At 42.3% G+C, this 22,942-nt stretch overlaps 1 protein-coding gene across 2 annotated transcripts in view; it reads left to right on the top strand.

The window, feature by feature from the left end:
- Window positions 1-1,928: 1,928 nt before the first annotated feature.
- The window catches only part of LOC137385018 (lectin-like), a 67,367-nt gene continuing 46,353 nt past the window's right edge, over window positions 1,929-22,942 (top strand). The window contains exon 1 of one of the 2 annotated variants that reach the window (XM_068059756.1): window positions 1,929-3,419. The gene's annotated coding sequence lies outside the window, so the exon portion shown is untranslated. The remainder of the gene's footprint in view (window positions 3,420-22,942) is intronic. The other variant, XM_068059757.1, reaches the window with a different exon arrangement.

Here is a 22,942-nt window from a genome sequence, read left to right on the forward strand (position 1 = left end):
CGGGGGCAACCCCTTAATTGATATGGAGGCAGGTTTGGCGGCCAATTAACAGCTGCTAGGGCAGGAACAAAGGTGGCACAACTCAAGTGCAGGCGCGATTTCAACTGACATGGCAGCCATTACTGTGGCTGCTGCTTCACTGCTGTTCCTGCAGACTGCAAGAGAATAGAAGGCTTGAATTCCACAACATCTCAGCAGAGCCAGGGGCCTGAAACCTAGGATCGAGCAGTCGCTCGATTCTCAGGTGTGGACCTGAAGTTCATGCTATGAGGATGATGACGGAGATTCTCTTCCTGGAGGGTGGCAAGAGGAGGCCACCCACCTGGACAAAGCCTGCATGGGTGGACATCACTGGCACAGTAAGTGGAAGAAGTATGATCCAAAGAAGTTGGCTCCAATGTAGGAAGCCGTTCAGTGATCTGATACGTTCTGGCAAGGTGAGTGTGTGGAAGTGAGCAGAACGACATGGCACTATGCTAGATGGGAAATATAGCCAAGTTAGGAGTAGTCACTTTGCTGAGCTCTGATGAAATGATTTAAAGCTTGAGAAACTGCAATGAAATCGTTAAAAGTAAAGGCTGAGAGTGTGAGATCGTATAAACTTACAGGCACTGGTAATTGCAAGGACATTTGTTCATTCATGACTTGATTGTGTGACTCCTTGTGGTTTGGAACAAATGGATTCCTGTGAGAGATGCTGGCCATCCCTGTGTAAGTGATGATAAGGAATGAAAGGCCACACTATCACTGTATACTGTTGCTGCTTGGTGTTACTTCATGATGTGACTTGATAGAGATTACAGGATCCCAGGACTTATGACAATTGTGGGAAGCAAAAGCAGTATCTGTGGGAATCAAAATCAGTATCTTGTTTCTAACTCTTCTTCCTTTTCTAATTGTCTTAATGTCTGTTTTCTTTTAATCTTGCTGGTACAAAACGATATTTTATTAGTAACAAGTATGTATTGACAATGGAGTGTATTGTAACCTCAGTAACAGATGTACTGCATGTCACCACGTGGGTGAAGTCGAATTGTACCACACTGATTGATTAAACAAGGAGGTGTAGCATGAATCTTAATGTATAAACAGTAGTACCTGTATCACAAACTTCACTTACTCTGGGGGGGGACCCGACAGACTCTGGTGGAGTCAGTGCCGCTGTTCTCAGAGTAAGTCCGCTGGCAACTGCGCAAATAAAGTAATTGATTTTACCTACACATCCGACTCGGTATATTTACTGAACCAGACTGAAGGCAAAAAGAACTCAGATTTACATTTTGGTGTGAGAAGTGGGATCTCAACAGACGACCGCCGATCATCAGCGAAATCAGAATCAGACTAGTGGAGGACGGAGAGAGAGGAAATGGGCCCCCGACGTGAGTAGTTGATGTGTGACCACGCCGGCTTTCCCCTGTCTCGTAGTCCGATAAAAGTTTGATCACTCGCTTATGGTCAGGTAAGATCATCTGGACGAGATCAATAATCAGTCTGGCGGATTAGAAAAGATAAGGGTCAGTCGAAGTAGGTACGACTGAGGTTAAGGTTAAAGTAGGTCGTATTAAGCTACGGCTGAAGGTTGATTAAAGTCAGTGTCGTTTTAGAACGGCTGACACTCAGGTTCAGTCTGTTTCTTTGGAGGACGGCTGATGGGGACTGAGGTAGAATTAAAGTAGGTTGTATTGACTACGACTGAAGGTTGATTAAAGTCAGTGTCGTTTTAGAACGGCTGACACTCAGGTTCAGTCTGTTTCTTTAGAGGACGGCTGATGGGGACTGAGGTAGAATTAAAGTAGGTCGTATTGACTTCGACTGAAGGTTAAAGTAGGTCGCGACTGAAGGTTATGCGAGGTTGTTTTAGAACGACTGAGATTAAGGTTTTATTTTTTATTGTGAGTAACTGTTTAGATAATTTGTAAGTAATAATAGTTTGTTATAATAGTTGTAATTATAGTTTGTGATAATAGTTGTGAATATGGGAAACTGTTTAGATAATACAAGTGATCCATCCTGCCCATTACAAGTACTGTGTGATAAATATCCGGATAAAGGGAAAGACTTCAGACAATTATCAGCAGCCTTAAATAAGAAATTAATAGACCAATGGCCCTTAGGGGGGACAAAAGATTTGGAAGTGACTAAAAAAAACCCAAGAAAAAATCTGGAAACAAAATAAAGGCAATAGGGCCAAAGAATTAATTGGATTATGGATACAATATTGTCAGGAGAAAAAAAAATAGAATCCTCCTATCAAGTTGGCACGAAAACGCCCTCAAATTAGGAATACCGATTAGTGAAGGGGGAAACCAAAAGACTCTAAAAATTCCCTGTCCCATGTTCGTCTCCTTGTGTGTGGTTCGTCCTTTGTTTGTGTTACTGTGTCTATTCGTTTTCTTGTGTCGTTTGTTTTCTTTCGTTTTAATGCTGCTTGATTCATAGAAAAGAACTAGGGTTTGAGAAAGTAGAGGAAGAATGGGCTTGACGGCTTGTAAGGAGGAAGGGTTGCCCCCGGGGACAAGTAAATCATGTCCTCTGGAGAAAGGCGACCCACGTCCGTTTGCCCCCTTGAGAAAGACGCAGAAGCGCCACGGTAAATATGTGTTTTAAAGATAGGTATGTTTTAGAGTAAAAACAAGTTACTGTGTCTTTGTTCTGTACAACTTGTGTTCTGTAAAACTGACTGTCGTTAACTCTTTGTTGTCTGGCCTTAATGATGAGAGAATGAGTCTGTTACTTTTTCTATTTTTACAAGTGTATATTTTGTGGGAACCTTGAGTCATGTTTTGGTTGTGAATTAGTTGAACCTGTGTGTGTTCCTTGACATCGGGACAAGGGAATTTTGAAAGAGATTTGGTATTTTGAATTCGTAACCCATTACAGAAATCAATTTTCGAAGTTGTTTGGAATTGAATGAGTGTGAAAAGTGATTGTTGAGTGTGTTCATTTCGATTTAGTGTTGTGCACCCAGGAATGGGATATAAAATTGAATTATATTTTAAGTTAAAATTTTATTTTGATTTTAAAAGCTGGTTTTGCAACTGTGAAAAGGCAATGAACAATTTTCTAAGAGATAAGCTTCAGCCTTGAAGGTCTGAAGATGTTTGGCAGAAATCCAATTTGAAGTTTACAACTCCTGCTGTAATTGGAGTTCCAGTTTAAAAACTGTTCTAGTTTTTTTGGAGTTTAAATTAAAGACATGTTTTACTGACTGTTTTAAGTAGCAAATGTTAGGAATTGGATATTGGTCTAAGGGAGAGAAGGATAAACAAAGGAGATATAGGAAAGATTCTGTCTGTTTAAAGTTTGTTTAAGAAGCTGGTGTTAAATATTTTGTGTTAAGAATGTTAAATAACTTTTACTTTAGTTTTTGGTTTTATTACAGTCATTTGAAAAGGCGCCTGAAGAACAAGAAAAATTACGTAATTTACCTATCTTTTTTTTTTAAAAGCACGTGCTATTCTGTTCTGTGTGTAGTTAATAAGTAGTATAAGTTAATAAGTCTGAATTGAATTAATACTATTAAGGTTAATTGACCTGTTTAAGTTGAAGAACTGGAAATTTCATTTGTTGCCACAATGAACTTTCAAGTTTATTATTTCATGTTTTGGAGGAGTCTTCGGTTCCGGACAGAGGACTCACTCATATAACATTGGCAGTTTTGATTTTAAATATTATTGCAGTGAATTGGAATTTGGAATCATCTTTGTTAAAAAAAATAATCATCCTTGGATTAGAAACCTCTTATAAAAGATGCCAAAAAAATAAGTTTGGAAACAATTGGAGTTTAATCTAAAATGCTGTCTTTCCTGATGGAGATGGTTTCCTTTGAAGTTGATAATGTTACTAAAGATTTTGTTGTTTGAAAATCCTAAGGATAAAAAAAAACATTTAAAAAGGAGTTTAGTTCTTTTCCATTAAAAAAAGGTTACGTAAAGCGACGCAGCGGAGAATGCTTTGCTCCGCCCCCTTGGAGACAAGCAAGAAATTAACCCTGCTGCAACCATCCTTATCAATGAGACAAAGTGCTTGAGAAGGAGAGATAGTTGCAAGCACTTCTGTCTTTAACGTACAAAAAGTACAACCAAGTCTGGGCATAAGAAATTGGAATCGATAAACTAAATTAAATTGATATGAGTGGTTATTTAAAGCATTCAAAGGGAAATTTACTGTTATTTGAATTTGGAATAATCTGAGATGTCAAAAATCCAGTTTAATTTGGCAAGTTAGTTAAGGAATTAAAATGTCATCGAAGGTAAAAAAAAAACATAAACAATATACACTAATGTCTGGAATCAAATGGAAATGTTTGATTTCTGTTTTAAGGAATTATTAATATTAATTGTAAAGGTTCTCCAGGGCTCAAAATGAAATAGAATTATAATTAATGGGAATTGGCAATCAGATCTGGCTGATGCAAGCGCTAATAAACGAATTCTGGGGATAAACAAATAGTGAAATAAACAGCTAATTTCCAAGAAGCCTCGAATTTTCTAGTGAATGTCAGGAAAGTGTAGATAAGACTAGCAATTGATAGTTTTCTCTTGGAGCTATGAGTTTTTAAGAGAGCTACATTTGAAAGTCTGGCCATAACCAGAGACATCAGGACTCTGCAGGGGGAGGTAAGCAAAGATCTCAGATAGACACCACCAGCCACCCCCCCTTTTTCATCACCGCTGATATTTGATCTTTTGATAACATCACCTGAGAGTTCAGAATATGTGGCATGACAGTGGAATACCAGTGTAAGTGTGCAGATGTGATTTGTTATTTTGAAAGCAGCGGAAGCATTTGTGGCATTTTCAACTTCAAAGGCGAGCAACCCTAAGGATTAAAATGGAGTGTGGTTTTTTTTCCGATCAGAGAAGGAAAAGGTTTTGTAACGTGACGCAGCTGAGACGATTTTGCTCCGCCCCTTGGAAAAAAAACCCCGCTGCAGCTGCTGTTTTTCCATTTAATCCACCACACAATTTTGCATTGCTGAGAGTAAAATTTATACATATTGGACATTGTTAAATTTTAAATTTCTAAATTGACAGATAGAATTGGACAAATTAACCCATTGGGCTCAGAGGCAGAGCCACAGTGGATTCTTTGTGGGTTGTTTTTAAGCAGGTGACGGCAGGCCATGTGAGAATTGATGCCACGGCAAAAGATCCAGCAGCTTTGAGAATTTAAGACCTTAATTGCAGACATCAAATATCACAGCATCTTTATCAATGAGACAATTTTCAGCATGTGCAGTATTTTGCTTTTATTTTAGTGGACAATTTAATCTACCAGGTGTGTCAGCTTTTGACAGCAAAGGCCCTCAAGGGACCTTTTGTGTTAAAATCATTGGGGGGGTGTACAAGGGAAGGAGCCAACAATCAAACCAGCATTCAAAATTTATCAAACGGACAACAAGCTCCAATCACCACGATTACCCCCACATTTTAATTACTAACGAGTAAGGTTACGACCCAACAGCCACAAGTGACTGGTCTCCCTCGCCCAGCCTTGACTACAGAATGGACTTGCGATAATAAAAACTAATAAAATTGTATATGATAACATAAAACTTGAGTTGGTACCGGTAATATTGAATATCTCAGATATCCAGCTACCTGGCTGGTGCCCTAAGAAGAACCGAGAGTTGTACAAGGTATTACTGTAACAATTGCTGAGACAGGAATTTGGTAATGAGGGAATAATAAAGGGAAAGAGACATAAACATAGCTCAGTGAATAACGCAGCCACAGTCCTTAATATGGGAACTTCAATTGTCAATACTATAGATTTGGAAAATGTGGACCAGAATGTTAGAACACTTAGTCAGCTAGTAAAGGATATTTTGAAAAAGGAACAAAAAGGACAGAGTGGTGTAGCTAAAGTAGGAAAGACTTGATGAATACGGTGACAGGAAGGGTGATGAGACTGCCAAGGTATGTCGTAGCAGGTAGTGAGGAAATAGGACCCGCAAGAGAAAGAGTTAAAGATTTGTGAAGGAGCTGTGCAGACAATTGCATAAGGTGAGGCAGGGGGTTCTATAGAAACATGATAGAGGAACAGACAAAGGTGCCTGTTGTGGGAGACAAAGTAATGGTAAAGGGAAGGGCCGATAGAAATACATGGTACCAACTAAAAAAGTATAATCAAGGGAATAATGGTAGTATTAATAGGCATTTGGACTATTATTAGATGGGTTACTAACTGGGCAAGGATTGTGGGGAACGAAACCTGAGTACAACGGGACCAAAGAGATAATTTCAAAAGAGTAGAGATGATAAGAATATAAATTAACTCCTGGATTCCCCAGGACATGTTCGGTCCCCACAGGTAGACATGTATCCCTCATCGGAGGATACTCACAACATGGACAAGTACTAACACCTGGTGACCACCAGGGCAGTGTGTTTAAATTACAGATATAACCACTAGTGGCGAATGGGAAAGAACCGGACTGCAGTGGCTGTGGGGCCTGATGCTAATATCCGGAGAGGAAGATCAAAGACCCGGTAATGGATGCACAACGGATTAATGAAAGGAATATTAATATGGACTATATGAACTATGGGGCATTGCACAACATGTTGGATGGGAAGTGTGTACGGTGTTCCACAGATGACCGTGCTAACTGCGTGATCAGACAGAAAGGGGAAGGGGTAACTGAGAGCTGTGTCTTTGGAATTGTTTGTGCCCCTCCCATTGGGCAATAGATGATAAGGAAAGTTGAAAGGAACATGGATGTGTGTGGGTACATCGAGCCCAGGGGAAGCGTTGTATGATAATGTTAAACATGAGATTGTGCCTGCCCTGGTCAATATCTCAAATGCCGGGATATTGTACGGAACAGGCAAGAAATATAATAGTGTATTAAGTAAGATTGTAATGCAGCAGGCTGCCGATGCCATGGGTGCCACCAGATTTAGAGGCCAGGATCAGCTTTATAGAACAAAGAGAGGGATTGTTGTAGGGTATTCCCAAGCGCAGAGGCACCTGCAGTAAATATCATACTGTTTAAATATTATTTGAATAACCAGTAACATATATTAATGAACAGTGACATTTCAAATAATGAAAGTGTTTGTAGTACATATGGTCCATGGATGTTAGAACAAACGAAGGAAAATTGGAGGCAAATTGGTGCAGGACAGGTACCAGTTTGGATAAATTACACCCAGTCGGAGAATTTAGCTAGTCACACAAATGATAAAATTACCAGGTGCCAAATCAGAAAACTTAAAGTATGGAAAGATCAGGAATGTGTAAATACAGGATCTATGAGTATTGGAGTAATGTTAGGAATACCTGTAATTCTGAGAGATAAGTTAGGGATGCAATTATACAAAGTAGAAAATACAGGAATGATAAGGGGAAAGATTACATAAAATACAATGATATTTTACCCTATGTTATGGAAATTGGAAAAGAGGTAATTGGAACAATATTGTCCATTGTCTGAGTGCAGTCTGGAAAACCAGGTGGTCATACGTCCTCATCCTAAATATAAAACAGCAGAATCAAAATGTGGGTTTAATGCCACTGTAAATTACACCATGGAGACTAGGAAAGCATTGTCAGAGCTAACCCATGTGGCCTAGATGGGAAAGGGGAGATATCGCTTAACCACCACAGCGAAGGAGTACCAGTATGGACATAAACGGACTTGGCCGGTGAGCAACAGTACATTTTGGTTCAACCCACAAATACCAACCCGAGTAGGGAAGATGGAGTTGGTACAGATACATAAGCAAAAGACAGAAACAATAACTGTGACAGAAAGTATTAAGGAGGATTTGACTATTCAGCCATTGCCCACACGCTTGGGTAAAGAGAGACAGCAGATAGAAGTCATTGCTGTAGTGTAATACAATTTGGAACAACAGTCGAAGATGCAACAAGATGAGATTGATGAGATAAATGATTCTACCTGGCAGGAGGACTTATGGAACTGGGGGTCAGACGTGCAGATACACCCCTGGTTTAGAATTATCTCCCATGTCCTGATAGTGGTTTTGGGTATCATGGTGTTATATGTGACCTACTTAAATTGGCAACTTTAGAAATTAATTAGGCGATGTAAGAGGATGTATGAACACAGGTTGGACAGCTACCCGAAAAAGCAATCTGTATTCGAACTTACTCTATAAATGGATAGGCAATTAGTTATGCCACACAAGGGTAAATGTATAACCTATTCATATATTGTTAAAATTAATTAGTGAAAGATCAGTATAGAGGGTGGCACAGTGGCGCAGTGGTTAGCACTGCAGCCTCACAGCTCCAGGGACCCGGGTTCGATTCTGGGTACTGCCTGTGTGGAGTTTGCAAGTTCTCCCTGTGTCTGCGTGGGTTTTCTCCGGGTGCTCCGGTTTCCTCCCACAAGCCAAAAGACTTGCAGGTTGATAGGTAAATTGGCCATTATAAACTGTCACTAGTATAGGTAGGTGGTAGGGAAATATAGGGACAGGTGGGGATGTTTGGTAGGAATATGGGAATAGTGTAGGATTAGTATAAATGGGTGGTTGATGGTCGGCACAGACTCGGTGGGCCGAAGGGCCTGTTTCAGTGCTGTATCTCTAATCTAATCATACTCTAAGAATGAAATTGCGACTGTATTATGTTCGCACAATTGATTGATTATGTAATAGTGATGTTTAAATTGTGCTTTCTTCAATATTACACTGCTTATGCTTTTGCTTTGCAAATGAAATTGTAATTGTACAAGTGTATCACCTTTTATGTTGTAAGAAAGTAGTTGAAGCCCCTGCAAAACTTATGCCTTTACAGAGTTCCCGCAGGCCCCTCTTATGGCACAAGCAGGCAACGTATTGAGTGCGACCCCTCTGGGTGTTGAAGGCTGTTTCTAGACAAATAGAGACCATTAAAGGCACCTAGGTGGGATCAAGGGATTGACTTTTAAAAATGTTTTGAAGAATCGAAGGGGGGACTGCGAGAACAGAATTTAGATTTTAGAATTTTTAAGAACAGAATTACATGGGAACATTTAAGATGAAACAATTAATCAGTCATGTATTGCTAACAAGCTAGCTTCAGTGCTGTAGGGAGGGACAGCTTATCAGAAATGACTTCATAACTTCAGGGCTGCAGAGGCAACTTGGCCTTGCAGCTGGTACAGCGAGAGAGCGAGACATTGTACTTCAACAGCACTCTTCTTATCACCCAGACATGACAATCCTAGGGAAAGGCTAGAATGAAAAACATACCGACCAGGCTAATACACGCCCCCTTGTTAGAGGGTGGCTCAGCCTACCCTTCTGATTCAGCAGTTGCTGAGTTTTTTATATTTGCTTTTATATTATACTGTTTAAGTATCATTTGAATAAATAGATCCATATAATCCTAGTGAATATATATATATATATATATAATCATATAATAAGTTGATCAGTAGAGAGAAGGTTATCATAGAATGATAAAAGGGGGGAATGTGGAAGTGAGCAGAACGACATGGCACTATGCTAGATGGGAAATATAGCCAAGTTAGGAGTAGTCACTTTGCTGAGCTCTGATGAAATGATTTAAAGCTTGAGAAACTGCAATGAAATAGTTAAAAGTAAAGGCTGAGAGTGTGAGATCGTATAAACTTACAGGCACTGGTAATTGCAAGGACATTTGTTCATTCATGACTTGATTGTGTGACTCCTTGTAGTTTGGAACAAATGGATTCCTGTGAGAGATGCTGGCCATCCCTGTGTAAGTGATGATAGGGAATGAAAGGCCACACTATCACTGTATACTGTTGCTGCTTGGTGTTACTTCATGATGTGACTTGATAGAGATTACAGGATCCCAGGACTTATGACAATTGTGGGAAGCAAAAGCAGTATCTGTGGGAATCAAAATCAGTATCTTGTTTCTAACTCTTCTTCCTTTTCTAATTGTCTTAATGTCTGTTTTCTTTTAATCTTGCTGGTACAAAACGATATTTTATTAGTAACAAGTATGTATTGAGAATGGAGTGTATTGTAACCTCAGTAACAGATGTACTGCATGTCACCACGTGGGTGAAGTCGAATTGTACCGCACTGATTGATTAAACAAGGAGGTGTAGCATGAATCTTAATGTATAAACAGTAGTACCTGTATCAAAAACCTCACTTACTCTGGGGGGAGACCCGACAGACTCTGGTGGAGTCAGTGCCGCTGTTCTCAGAGTAAGTCCGCTGGCGACTGCGCAAATAAAGTAATTGATTTTACCTACACATCCGACTCGGTATATTTACTGAACCAGACTGAAGGCAAAAAGAACTCAGATTTACAAGTGCTATCCCCAACGCTCAGGACAGGTCTCTAGGTATTCACCATTTAACAGACACAGCAGCTGAGGATCTTCAGGGTGCATGCTGCATGTGAACACGGGAGGAATGTGTTGCCGGGCTGCTGACAGACCCCACAGAACGGCTCAGAGCCATAGTACAGCTGCGGACATGTAACCACTGATACATACAGCTTCTAATGAATGGGAGCAGCTGGCAGTGACCATAGAGGACAGCAGTGCCTTACTCGCTCGCTTTTGTCCTTGCAACAGAAGCAGGCACATAATGCCCGAAAGCGGGCCCAAACGGTGGAGGGGTCGCCTACCTTCAAATCATCACACCTATGAAGAGGGAGCGATGGAAGTAGCCAGGAAGCTGGCCATGGCAAGATGGGCACTGGTGGTGGAGATGGTGATTAGGGAAGGCAATGTGCTCTTTAAGGGGATGCATTGCATACCACCCTGTCTGACAGCACTTTGAAAATTGAGTTGCATTGGGAAACCTCAGCATTGCAAAGGTTTCTGCTCTCCAAGGCTGCTCTCATGATCTCTTCTTGTGTCTTCCACAGGTGCAAATTTCAAGCTGACACCAAATCCCTCAACATAACTGGGCCAAGAAGACCAGCAAAGCTCTGAAGGAGCACCGTCAGATCTTACACACCGTGCACCAGCACAGATACTGTTACTTTGGTGGGTCCTTGCTCACAGTTAGATAGGGTGGCACTGGCTGAGGAGAATGACATTAGTGAGCGGGAGGAGGTGCCAGAGGCAGAGGCAGCTGTAGGCCATTCCTCTCGGAGGAGAGAGGGTAGACAGAGCATTGCTCAGCTGGGCACAGATGCAGGGCCTCAGGAGTCACTGGAAAGGAGGCTTTACATACACCAGCAGCAACAGATGTGCTCCCACATTTTGGAGCTGCCTGAGGCAGTGCGATGTCATGGGAAGCAAATGGAGGAGTCCATCCGGCTGAGGTACACCACAATGGCTCAGGGTTCTGAATGGAGGAGCTGCCTCATTGAGAGAATGGCAAACTTCATAGAGAGACAGATCAACAGGACTTGGAGGAACTGCATATTGAATTACACAGGATGCACACCACACTGTGTATCCTGGACCAGTCAATGGCTCTGGTGATGCAGAGATGTTTGGAGGTATGCCAGTTGTGCCCCAGCTGGTGCTCCTCTCCAGTCATTCAAAGCGCCAACCAATAACGGAGGATGGTCCTGAGGAGGATGAGGGTGACACCCCTCACTGGGTGCCATCATCATCATCATCAGCCTCCTTGGCTCCTCTGACAGTGGGAGCATCTGTGCAGTGGGGCCCAGTGATGGAGGCTGCCCTGCAATTACTTGGGTGCAGTAGCCCCTGGAGATGCCGCTAGCTGCAAACCGAGACAAGTGAGCAGGATGCCTCCACCTTTTCTGACCTGGAGAGGAACTTTCAGGTGGTGGTGTTCCTATGCGTCTGATGTCCTTGTCCTTCTAAGTGGAAGTGGTCACGGGTTTGGAAGGTGCTGTTGAAGGAGGCATGATGAGTTGCTGCAGTGCATCTTGTAGATGGTACACATAGTTGCCACTGTGCATTGGTGGTGGAGGGAATGAATGTTTAAGATGGAGATGGAGTGCTGATCAAGTGGGCTGTTTTGTCCTGGATGGTGTTGAGCTTCCTGAGTGTTGTTGGAGCTACACTCATCCAGGCAAACGGTGAGTATTTCATCATGGTGGTGGATGGCATTTCAGAGTCAGGATGTGAAATAAATGTCACAGAATTCCCAGCCTCTGACCTGCTGTTGTTGCAGCCCTGAGAGAACCCAAATTAAGCATCGAAGAGCAGGTTATTGCTGAGCATGTGTCCGCTTGATAGCACTGTCAACAACATCGTCCGTCACTTTACTGATGATAAAGTGTAGGTTGATGGGCCAGGAATTGGCCAGATTTGATTTCCCCGACTTTTTGTGTACAGGACACACCTGGACAATTTTCCACATTGTTGGGTTGATTGCAGTGTTTTAGCTTTCATGGAACAGCTTGCCTAGGAGCATGGCTAGTTCTGGAGCAGAAGTCTTCAGTAATACAAACAAGATGTTGCCAAGGCCCAAAGCCTTTGCTGTATCCAGTGCCTTCAGCTGTTTCTTGATATCATGTAGAGTGAATCAAATTGACTGAAAACTGGCATCTGTGATGCTGGCGACCTCAGGATGAGGCTGAGATGGATCATCCACTTGGCATTTGTGGCTGAAGATGGTTCCAAATGATTCAGCTTTGTATTTTGCACTGATGTGCTGGGCTCCCCATCATTGAGGATGGGAATGTTTATGAAAATGCCTCCTCTGGTCAGTTATTTAACTGTCCACCACTATTAACAACTGAATGCAGAAAGACATCAGAACTTTGATCTAATCCGCTGGTTGTGGGATTGCATTGCTCTGTTGAGAGCATGTTGCTTTCACTGTTTAGCATGCATGTACTGTGCTGCAGCTTCACCAGGTTGGCATCTCATTTTTAGGTATGCCTGGTGTGTTCCTGACAAGCTGTCCTACACATCTCATTAAACCAGGTTTGGTCCCCTGACTTGATGGTAATGGTGGCATGGGGGATATGCCAAGCCATGAGGTTACAGATTTTGGTTGAATACAATTCTGCAGCTGCTGTTGGCCCACAGCACCTCATGAATGCCCAGGTTTGAGCTATTCTGAATCTATCCAATTTAGTACAGTGGTAGTGCCACACAGGACAATGGAGGGTGTCCTCAGTGTGAAGACTGGACTTTGTCCCTACAAGGTTTGTGCAGTGGTTACTCCTAACAACACTATCATGGACAGATGCATTTGTAACAGGTATATTGGTGAGGATGAGGTCAAGTAGGTTTTTCCCTCTTGTTGGTTTTCTCACCACCTGCCGGAGGCCTGGTTTGGCAGAAATGTCCTTCAGGACTTGCTCAGCTGGAGTGTTACCAAGTCACCTTTGGTGATGGACATTGATGTCCCCCACCCACAGTACATTCTGAACCAATGTTACTCTCAGTGCTTCTTCTAATAGGTGTTCAACATGGAGAAGCACTGATTTATCATCTCAGAGTGGGCAATAGGTGATAATCAGCAGGAGGTTTCCTTGCCCATATTTGACCTGACACTTTATGTGGTCCAGAGACAATGTTGAGGACTCCCAGGGTCACTCTTTCCTGACTGTATACCCCTGTGCCACCACCCATGGTGGGTCTGTCCTATCAATGGAACTGGACATACCCAAGGATGGTGATGGAGGTGTCTGAGACATTGCTTGTAAGGTTTTATTCAGTGAGTATGACTATGTCAGGCTGCTGCTTGACTAGTCTGTGGGACAACTTTCCCAATTGTGACACCCAGATGTTCATGAGGAGGACTTTGCAGGATCAACTGGGCAGGTTGTGTCTTCAGAATTTCCAGTGTCTCGGTGACTATCGGGTGGTCTGTCCAGTTTTATTCTTTTTCAGTTTTTTCGTAGCAGTTTGATACAACTGAGCAGCTTGTTAGAACATTTCCCAGAGCGGTTAATAGTCAACCACATTGATGTGGGTCTGGAGACACAGGTACATCAGACCAGGTAAGGACGATAGATTTCCTTCCTCAGTGAAGCAGATGGGATTTTCTTTGACAATCTGGTAATTTCATCATCATTACTGAGACTGGCTTTTTATTCCACATTTATTAATTATTTGAATTTATATTTCCCCTGGCTGTCATGGACGAATTTGAATTCATGTCTCTGAAGCATTAGTCCAGGCCTCTGGATTGCTAGTTTAGCAACATAACCATTGTACTGCCAGTCGCATTATGACTGATTTGCTTCTTAACTTCATCCATCTGCCTTGGTTCTCTATCCCTTAAGTCCCTTAAGAAATTGATCAGTCTCGCTTTCTACTTTTCAATTGACCCAGTCTCAAAAAATATTTTTGGGAGAGAGAGTTCCAGGTTTCCACCATCCTTTGTATGAGGAAGTGCCTCCTGATATCATCCTTATAAGAACATAGGAAGATAGGAACAGGAGTAGGCCATTCAGCCCCTCGAGACTGTCACGCCATTCAATGAGATCCTGGCCCATATCCCTTAATATCTTTGCTTAACAAAAATCTATCTATCTCAGATTTAAAATTAACAACTGTTCTAGCTTCAACTACTGTTTGTGGGAGAGAGTTCCAAACCTCTACCACCCTTTGCATGAAAAAGTGCTTCCTAAAATCTCTCCTGAATGGTCTGATCCTAATTTTTAGACTATGCCCCCTAGTTTTAGAATCTCCAACCAATGGAAATAGTTTATCTTTATAGTTTATCTTTTCCTGTCAATATCTTGAAGACTTTGATCAGATCACCCCTTAACCTTCTAAATTCTAGTGAAAACAGGCCTAATTTGTGTAATCTCTTCTCGTAACTTAACCCCTGTAGTCCAGGTATCATTCTTGTAAACCTATGTTGCACTCCCTCCAAGGTCAATATATCCTTCCTAAGGTGTGGTGCCCAGAACTGCTCACAGTACTCCAAGTGGGGTCTAACCAGGGTTTTGTACAGCTGCAGCATAACCTCTGTGTCTTTATACTCCAATCCTCTATATATAAAGGCTAGCATTCCATTAGCCTTTCAGATTATTTTCTGTACTTGCTTGTGGAATTTTAAAGATCTATGCACCTGAACACCCAAGTCTCTTTGAACATCCATTGTACTTAACCTTTTCCCATTTAGAAAGTACCCTGCTCTATCCTTTTTTGGTCTAAAATGGATAATCTCACACTTGCCCGCATTGAAATCCATCTGCCACAGTTTTGCCCACTCACCTAGTATGTCAATATCTCCCTGCAATTTTATGCTATCATCCAGACTGTCTACAATGCTGCCTAACTTTGTATCATCAGCAAATTTGGATATATGACTGACTACGCCATCATCCAAGTCGTTAATGAATAATGTGAATAATTGAGGCCCCAACACAGATCCCTGCGGGACACCACTAGTCACATCCTGCCAATCAGAGTACTTACCCATTATCCCCACTCTCTGTTGCCTACCATTCAACCAACTTCCTAACCATGTCAATAATTTGCCCTCAACTCCATGGGCTTCTACCTTCGTTAACAGTCTCTTTTGTGGGACTTTATCAAATGCCTTCTGGAAGTCCATATAAATAACATCCATTGACATTCCCCTGTCAACTACCTTAGCTACCTCTTCAAAAAATTCAATGAGATTTGTCAGGCATGACCTTCCCGTCATGAATACATGCTGGCTGTCCCTGACTAACTGAAATGTTCTAGGTGTTCAGTCGCCCTATTCTTGATTATAGACTCCAGCAACTTGTCTATCACAGATGTCAGGTTAACTGGTCTGTAATTTCCTTGGTTCCCCCTTTCACCCTTCTTAAAAAGTGGAGTGACATGTGCAACTTTCCAATCCAGAGGGAACACCCCTGAATCAAGGGAACTCTGAAAGATTATAGTTAGGGCATATACAATCTGCGTCCCTACTTCCTTTAACACCCTCGGATGGAAACCGTCAGGTCCTGGGGATTTCTCACTCTTTAGTTCCATTAATTTCCTTGTTACTGATGTTTTACTTACATTAATTGTATTAAGTCCCTGTCCCCTATCGGCTATTAATATTTTGGGGATTTCCGCCAAGTTATCCTCCTTTTCAACTGTAAATACTGAGGCAAAGTAATTGTTCAACATGTCTGCCATTTCCCCATTATCAATGACAATATCTCCATTTTTAGCTTTTAGTGGGCCTACATTGCTCTTGACCACCCACTTTCCCATTATGTAACCAGAAAATTTCTTCTTATTGATTTTGATGTCCCTTGCAAGTTTCCTTTCATAATCTCTTTTAGTAGCTCTGATAAGCTGCTTTGTGACCCTTTGCTAATCTTTGTATTGGCCGGATCTGTGCTGCATTTTGCATTTTTGTCAGCCCATTCTTTTAGTTTTATGCTATCCCTAATCTCTTTAATTGTCCATGGCTGCTTTTTCTGTGAAGTGGAGCTTTTTCCTCTCAGGAGTATATACTTGCTCTGTATTTCGTTAAATGTTTCTTTAAATATTCTCCACTGTTCTTCGGTCGTTTGACCCATTAACAGATCTACCCAGTTTACCGTGGACAGTCTCTGTCTCATTCCAGTAAAGTCAGCCTTACCCAAGTCTAAAATTCTAGTAGCTGATTCGTGCTTTTCACTTTCAAACACTACCTTGAGTTCGATCATGTTGTGATCACTATTTGATAAATGTTCACGCATAGTTAGGCTACAAATTAAATTTGGCTCTTTACTCAAAACTAAATCTAATATTGCCTGTCCCCTTGTTACATCTAGGACATATTGCTGTAGGAAACTATCCCGGACACATTCCAGAAATTCACTACCTTTCTGACAGGTGCTAGTCTGCCTCTCCCAATCTATGTGTAAGTTAAAATCCCCCATTAATGCTACTCTGCCTTTGTTACACACTTGCATAATTTGTGCATTTATACAATCTAACACCTCAGAACTGCTACCAGGGGGTCTATACACAACACCCATTACAGTTTTATGTCTTTTTCTGTTCCTCAATTCCACCCATCAGGTCTCCACTGGATGCTTTCCCCTCATTATATCCTCCCTCACCAATGAGGTGATATTATTTCTAATTAGTAAGGCTGCTCCATCCCCTCTGCCATTTTCCCTGTCCCTCCTGTAAATTTTATAACCAGGTTTATTTAGTTCCCAGTCCCGACCATCCTGCAGCCACATCTCTGCAACGGACACCACATCATAATCTTCCATTTGAATTTGTGCCTGCAGCTCATCTAGTTTATTCTTTGCATTTGTATATAGAACTCTTATATTGGTTATATCCCCTAACCTGTCCCTCTGCACTGATGCTTTATTCGCCTGTTTATTATTTCTCTCTTCTGGTTTAACCAGTATACTTCTTGCAGTTTGGTAACAATCAGCGTCACCACTAACCTGCACTCCTACCTTCTCCTTTAACTTCCTGTTTTTCCATGCAACTGAACCCTCCCCCCGACTATTTAGTTTAAAGCACTATCTACAGCCCTAATTATGTGATTCACCGGGACTCTGGTCCCAGCAGGATTCAGGTGGAGCCCGTCCCATCAGAACAGCTCCCTCCTTCCTTGAACGACTTGGATCTCATTTTAAGTTTCTTCCCCCTTGTTTTGGTTTCTCCCCACCAGAAATAATAGTTTCACTCTAACTCACTGTGTAAAAGACTATCCAAGGATCAACAGTTGGCAAAAGCTCAGAATTCTCCCTCATGAACCCATTCCAAGTTTATCGAGAGCAGCAATAAACAAATTTCTCAAAGCAATTGATGGAGAAATAGTCACAAATCGGCATTCAGGTAAAAATTTGCTGCAGTCAAATTATTTCTTCCTCAAAGACTGCCAGGTTTGGGTAACACATTAGTTTAGTTTAGAGATACAGCACTGAAACAGGCCCTTCGGCCCACCGAGTCTGTGCCGACCATCAACCACCCATTTATACTAATCCTACACTAATCCCATGTTCCCTACCAGATCCCCACCTGTCCCTATATTTCCTAACCACCTACCTATACGAGGGGCAATTTATAATGGCCAATTTACCTATCAACCTGCAAGTCTTTTGGCTTGTGGGGGGAAACCGGAGCACCCGGAGAAAACCCACACAGACACAGGGAGAACTTGCAAACTCCACACAGGCAGTACCCAGAATTGAACCTGGGTCGCTGGAGCTGTGAGGCTGCAGTGCTAACCACTGCGCCACTGTGCCGCCCCATTGTACAACATTTATTTGTATCCTAACTGGTTGGCTCTCGTATCAAAAAGGCGTGATTTACAGAGCAACATTTAATGAAAATGAGCTCTTGTTTTCATAATAGATAAAGATCAATTGGAACCTCAATCGGGTTCAACACCAAACAGATCTCTGTGAGCTCAAATTCTCATGTGTTTCACTTAACCCCTTCTTCTCCCACTGTGTAACCTTCATACTTTAGTGGAGAAATAACTATGGGTTCATCAGATTAATAAAAGAAAGACTTTCACAATCTCAGGCTTCGCAAACACTTTACAGCCAATTTTTCTTCTTCTTTCATTTGGTAGTAGCAAAGAACAAATCGTATCAATATCTAAGTCAGATGTCCAGGCATGGCACTTGGACAGGCAGTAGAGAACCAGGATTTTAAATGAGCGATGAGAGGGGTTGAAAAGGTGAAAAGCTCAAATGAGGAAAAGGTGTCAGAGGTTTAAGGAGACAAAGGTGTGATTTGGTTATGAGATCCACAACCCCTCTGTAATGGTCTGGACAAGGCAAGTGGTGTAAAGTATAACCAGATGGGGAGGCTTCAGTTAGGGGGATATTGTCATCATCCCCTCAGCCCTGATTACATCAAGCCCATGATGTTGATGCAAACATCCACAATAGGTTCATGGATTGTAAGGTCTATTTTCATGATGCAGAGGTGCCAAAATTCCTTCCTATTTTGGAGTCATGCTCGATCACATCCTGTTGTGTCGACAACATCTTAAAACTTTGGGAGGAAACTAAAGTGTAGGGCCCACTTGATCCAGACACTGCTGGATCCAACTGGGGAGCAGACACTCAAACCCTCCATACAGTAGTACTTGGCGTGCTGTCCTCTGTAGTGGAGTACAGCTTACCAGCTTGGCTGTCAAGCCAGCATGCTAAACCAATTGCGGTCCAGCTTGGATTTGCATCAGTATTCACCAAAGAGAAGGACTTGGTGGGTGATGAGCCTAGGGAAGGGAGTGCAGATAGTCTCAGTCATCTCATTATCAAAAAGGAGGAGGTGTTGGGTGTCTTGCAAAGCATTAAGGTAGATAAGTCCCCAGGGCCTGATAGGATCTCCTCTAGAATACTGAGGAAGGGAAGAGAAGAAATTGCTGGGGCCTTGACAGAAATCTTTGCATCCTCATTGGCTACAGGTGAGGTCCCAGAGGACTGGAGAATAGCCAATGTTGTGCCTTTGTTTCAGAAGGGTGGCAAGGATAATCCAGGAAATTATAGGCCAGTGAGCCTTACGTCAGTGGTAGGGAAACTATTAGAGAGGATTATTCGGGACAGGATTTACTCCCATTTGGAAACAAACAAACTTATTAGCGAGAGACAGCATGGTTTTGTGAAGGGGAGGTCATGTCTTACTAATTTGATTGAGTTTTTTGAGGAAGTGATGAAGATGATTTATGAAGGAAGGGCAGTGGATGTTATCTATATGGACTTCAGTAAAGCCTTTGACAAGGTCACGCATGGCAGACTGGTACAAAAGGTGAAGTCACACAGGATCAGAGGTGAGCTGGCAAGATGGATATAGAACTGGCTCGGTCATAGAAGACAGACAGTATCAGTGGAAGGGTGATTTTCTGAATGGAGGGCTGTGACTAGTGGTGTTCCGCAGGGATCAGTGCTGCGACCTTTGCTGTTTGTAGTATATATAAATGATTTGAAGGAAAATGTAGCTGGTCTGATTAGTAAGTTTGCAGATGACACAAAGGTTGGTGGAGTTGCGGATAATGATGAGGATTGTCAGAGGATACAGCAGGATATAGATCGGTTGGAGACTTGGGCGGAGAAATGGCAGATGGAGTTTAATCCGGACAAATGTGAGGTAATGCATTTTGGAAGGTCTAATGCAGGTGGGAGGTATACAGTAAATGGCAGAACCCTTAGGAGTATTGACAGGCAGAGAGATCTGGGCGTACAGGTCCACAGGTCACTGAAAGTGGCAACGCAGGTGGATAAGGTAGTCAAGAAGGCATACGGCATTCTTGCCTACATCGGTCGGGGCATAGAGTATAAAAATTGGCAAGTCATGTTGCAGCTGTACAGAACCTTAGTTAGGCCACACTTAGAATACTGCATGCAATTCTGGTCGCCACATTACCAGAAGGACGTGGAGGCTTTGGAGAGGGTACAGAGGAGGTTTATCAGGATGTTGCCTGGTCTGGAGGTCATTAGCTATGAGGAGAGGTTGGAAAAACTCGGAAATTTTTTCACTGGAACGACGTACGTGGAAGGGCGACATGATAGAGGTTTACAAAGTTATGAGCGGCATGGACAGAGTGGATAATCAGAAGCTTTTTCCCAGGGTGGAAGAGTCAGTTACTAGGGGACATAGGTTTAAGGTGCGAGGGGCAAAGTTTAGAGGGGATGTGCGAGGCAAGTTTTTTGCACAGAGGGTGGTGAGTGCCTGGAACTTGCTGCCAGGGTAGGTGGTGGAAGCAGATACGATAGCGACGTTTAAGAGACATCTTGACAAATACATGAATAGGAAGGGAATAGAGGGATATGGGCCCCGGAAGTGCAGAAGGTATTAGTTTAGGCAGGCATCAAGATCGTCGTAGGCTTGGAGGGCCGAATGGCCTGTTCCTTTGCTGTACTGTTCTTTGTTCGATACAAACAGAATTATCATCAGTAGGTTTTTATCAACGCTAACAGCCTTTCTGCCTGCGTTTGCAAACATCGCATCAGCACGTCTACACTATGAATAAGCTGTCTCCAGACAATACAACCATTACATCAGTAAAGACATGCCAACCTGACCAACCTACCAGCAATCCGTCTGAATCTAGAAGCCTATGTTGGACCATTGTCGAAGTTCTTCATTGATCTCCACCATTGGTGGCCATGCCTTCAGATGCCTAGACCCTAAGCTTTTAAAATTCCTCCATAAACCACTCTACCTCTCCACCTCACTTTCCTCTGTTAAGACGCTCCTTAAAATCTACCTCTTTGACAAAGCTTTTGGAGACCTGCCCTTATATCTCCTTATGTGGTTTGGTGTCATATTTTGTTTTATAACATCTCTGTGAAGGGCCTGGGAGGTTTTAGTACCTTAAAAGCACTATACAAATGCAAGTTGTTGTTGTCGTTGCTGCCTTGGGAATTTGGCCTTGGACCTTCTATTGAACTGTCAGTACTGAGGCGATGATATTCCCACAATGGTGTTACGTAATCTAGGAGGCTATTTTGCACAATCATCGAAACTCTTTATCGATCTCTCCTCTTTCTTGATGACTGATGGTGTAATGCTTGGGAGAACTGTGATGTACCAAATGTATTCCTTATAGAGGACCCCACAGTACCAGCTGAAAGATCAAACCTTCCTCACAAACAATGGCCAATCATCAACTGCCTCAGAACCGGTTATGGTCAATGCTACCGCCTTCTCCATAGAGGGAAGATTAAAACATCCCCATCATGTGACTGCAGAGCTTCCAATCAGACCCTGAAGAACATCATCAAACACTGTCCTCAGAGGAATTTCACAGGCAAAATCCAAGATATCCACGCTGTTACCAGAGGCTTTGTCCTGGATATCTGATTTAGATATTGATATCATTTGTTTTTTGCTCCTAGCATAGGAAAGAAAATAGAAAAATTGACTGCAAAGTGTTTGGAAGCTTGAGATTGTGAACGTGTTTCTTTTATTAATCTGATGAACCCACAGTTATTTCTATACTAAAGCATGAAGGTTTCATAGCGGGAGAAGAAGGGGTTACGCAAAACATGTGAGAATTTGAGCTCACAGAGTTTGGTCTGGAGTTGAGCCCTGCTCAAGTGCCAATGAATCTTTATCTATTGGATAAACAACAGCTCATTGTCTAAGATATTTCTGTGTAACTCATTTTTAGTGATAACAGAGCCCGCTGGTATGGATATAATGTTGTCCAACATGTTACCCATACCTGGCAGTCTTTGAAGAAGAAATAATTTGGCTGTTGTAAATATGTGACAATTTCCTTGTTGATGATTTTGCTAGGCCTGTTTATTGCTGCTCCCTTTTAACTTGGAATAACTTCATGAGGGAGAATTCAGGGCCCTTTACGAACTGTTCATCTCTGTATTGACATAGGCTGCCATCGTCTTCTGTTTCATTGGGTCATGAGACCGTCCCATTGAGCTGCCTGTGTTTGAATCGCATAGGGCTTTTTTTAACTCTGTCCCCAGCTGGCACGAATGTTACAGGTGGGGCGGGTGGTGGGAGGGCAGTATTTTGTGCCAATTTGTTCCCACCACCCATCTTTGTAACTTGCCTGTAATTGGAGTCTGTTTGGACACCGGTCCCTAAGGAGTTGGGGTCCTTGTTTAAACAGCATCATTGCTCCCCAATAATGTAATCGGAACATGCCCGCCATTATAATCATGGGCCCAACTAATACTCACTCCAGCCAAAGCTGAGAGCAGTGAGCATCCTGGGCATATAACCCAGTAAATGTCAGTTATAAACCTTTATGGATTCCTTGTTGGCAGATATGTGGGCAAATCTCAGAGAGGTGTAAAAATAATAGGGTAATAATAGTAGGGGATTTCAACTTCCCCAATATTAACTGAAATAGTCTTAGTGCAAAAGCCTTCAAGGGGGTGGAATTCATTAAGTGCATCCAGGAGAGCTTTTTGAGCCAGCATGTAGAAAGCACTCCAAGAGAAAAGGAGGTACTGGACCTAATCTTAGGGAATGAAGCCAGGCAAGTGGTAGAAGTGCCAGTGGGGGAGCATTTCGGGGATTGTGACCATAACTCTGTAAGATTTAAGGTAGTTATGGAAAAGGACAAAGATGGACTGGAAATAAAGGTACTGAATTGGGGAAAGGCCGATTTCAAAATGATAAAACAGGATCTGGCCAAAGTGGACTGGGAGCAGCTACTTGTAGAAAAGTCTACAT

The sequence above is a fragment of the Heterodontus francisci genome, chromosome 27 (genome assembly GCF_036365525.1).
Source record: "Heterodontus francisci isolate sHetFra1 chromosome 27, sHetFra1.hap1, whole genome shotgun sequence".
Classification (NCBI taxonomy): Eukaryota; Metazoa; Chordata; class Chondrichthyes; order Heterodontiformes; family Heterodontidae; genus Heterodontus; species Heterodontus francisci.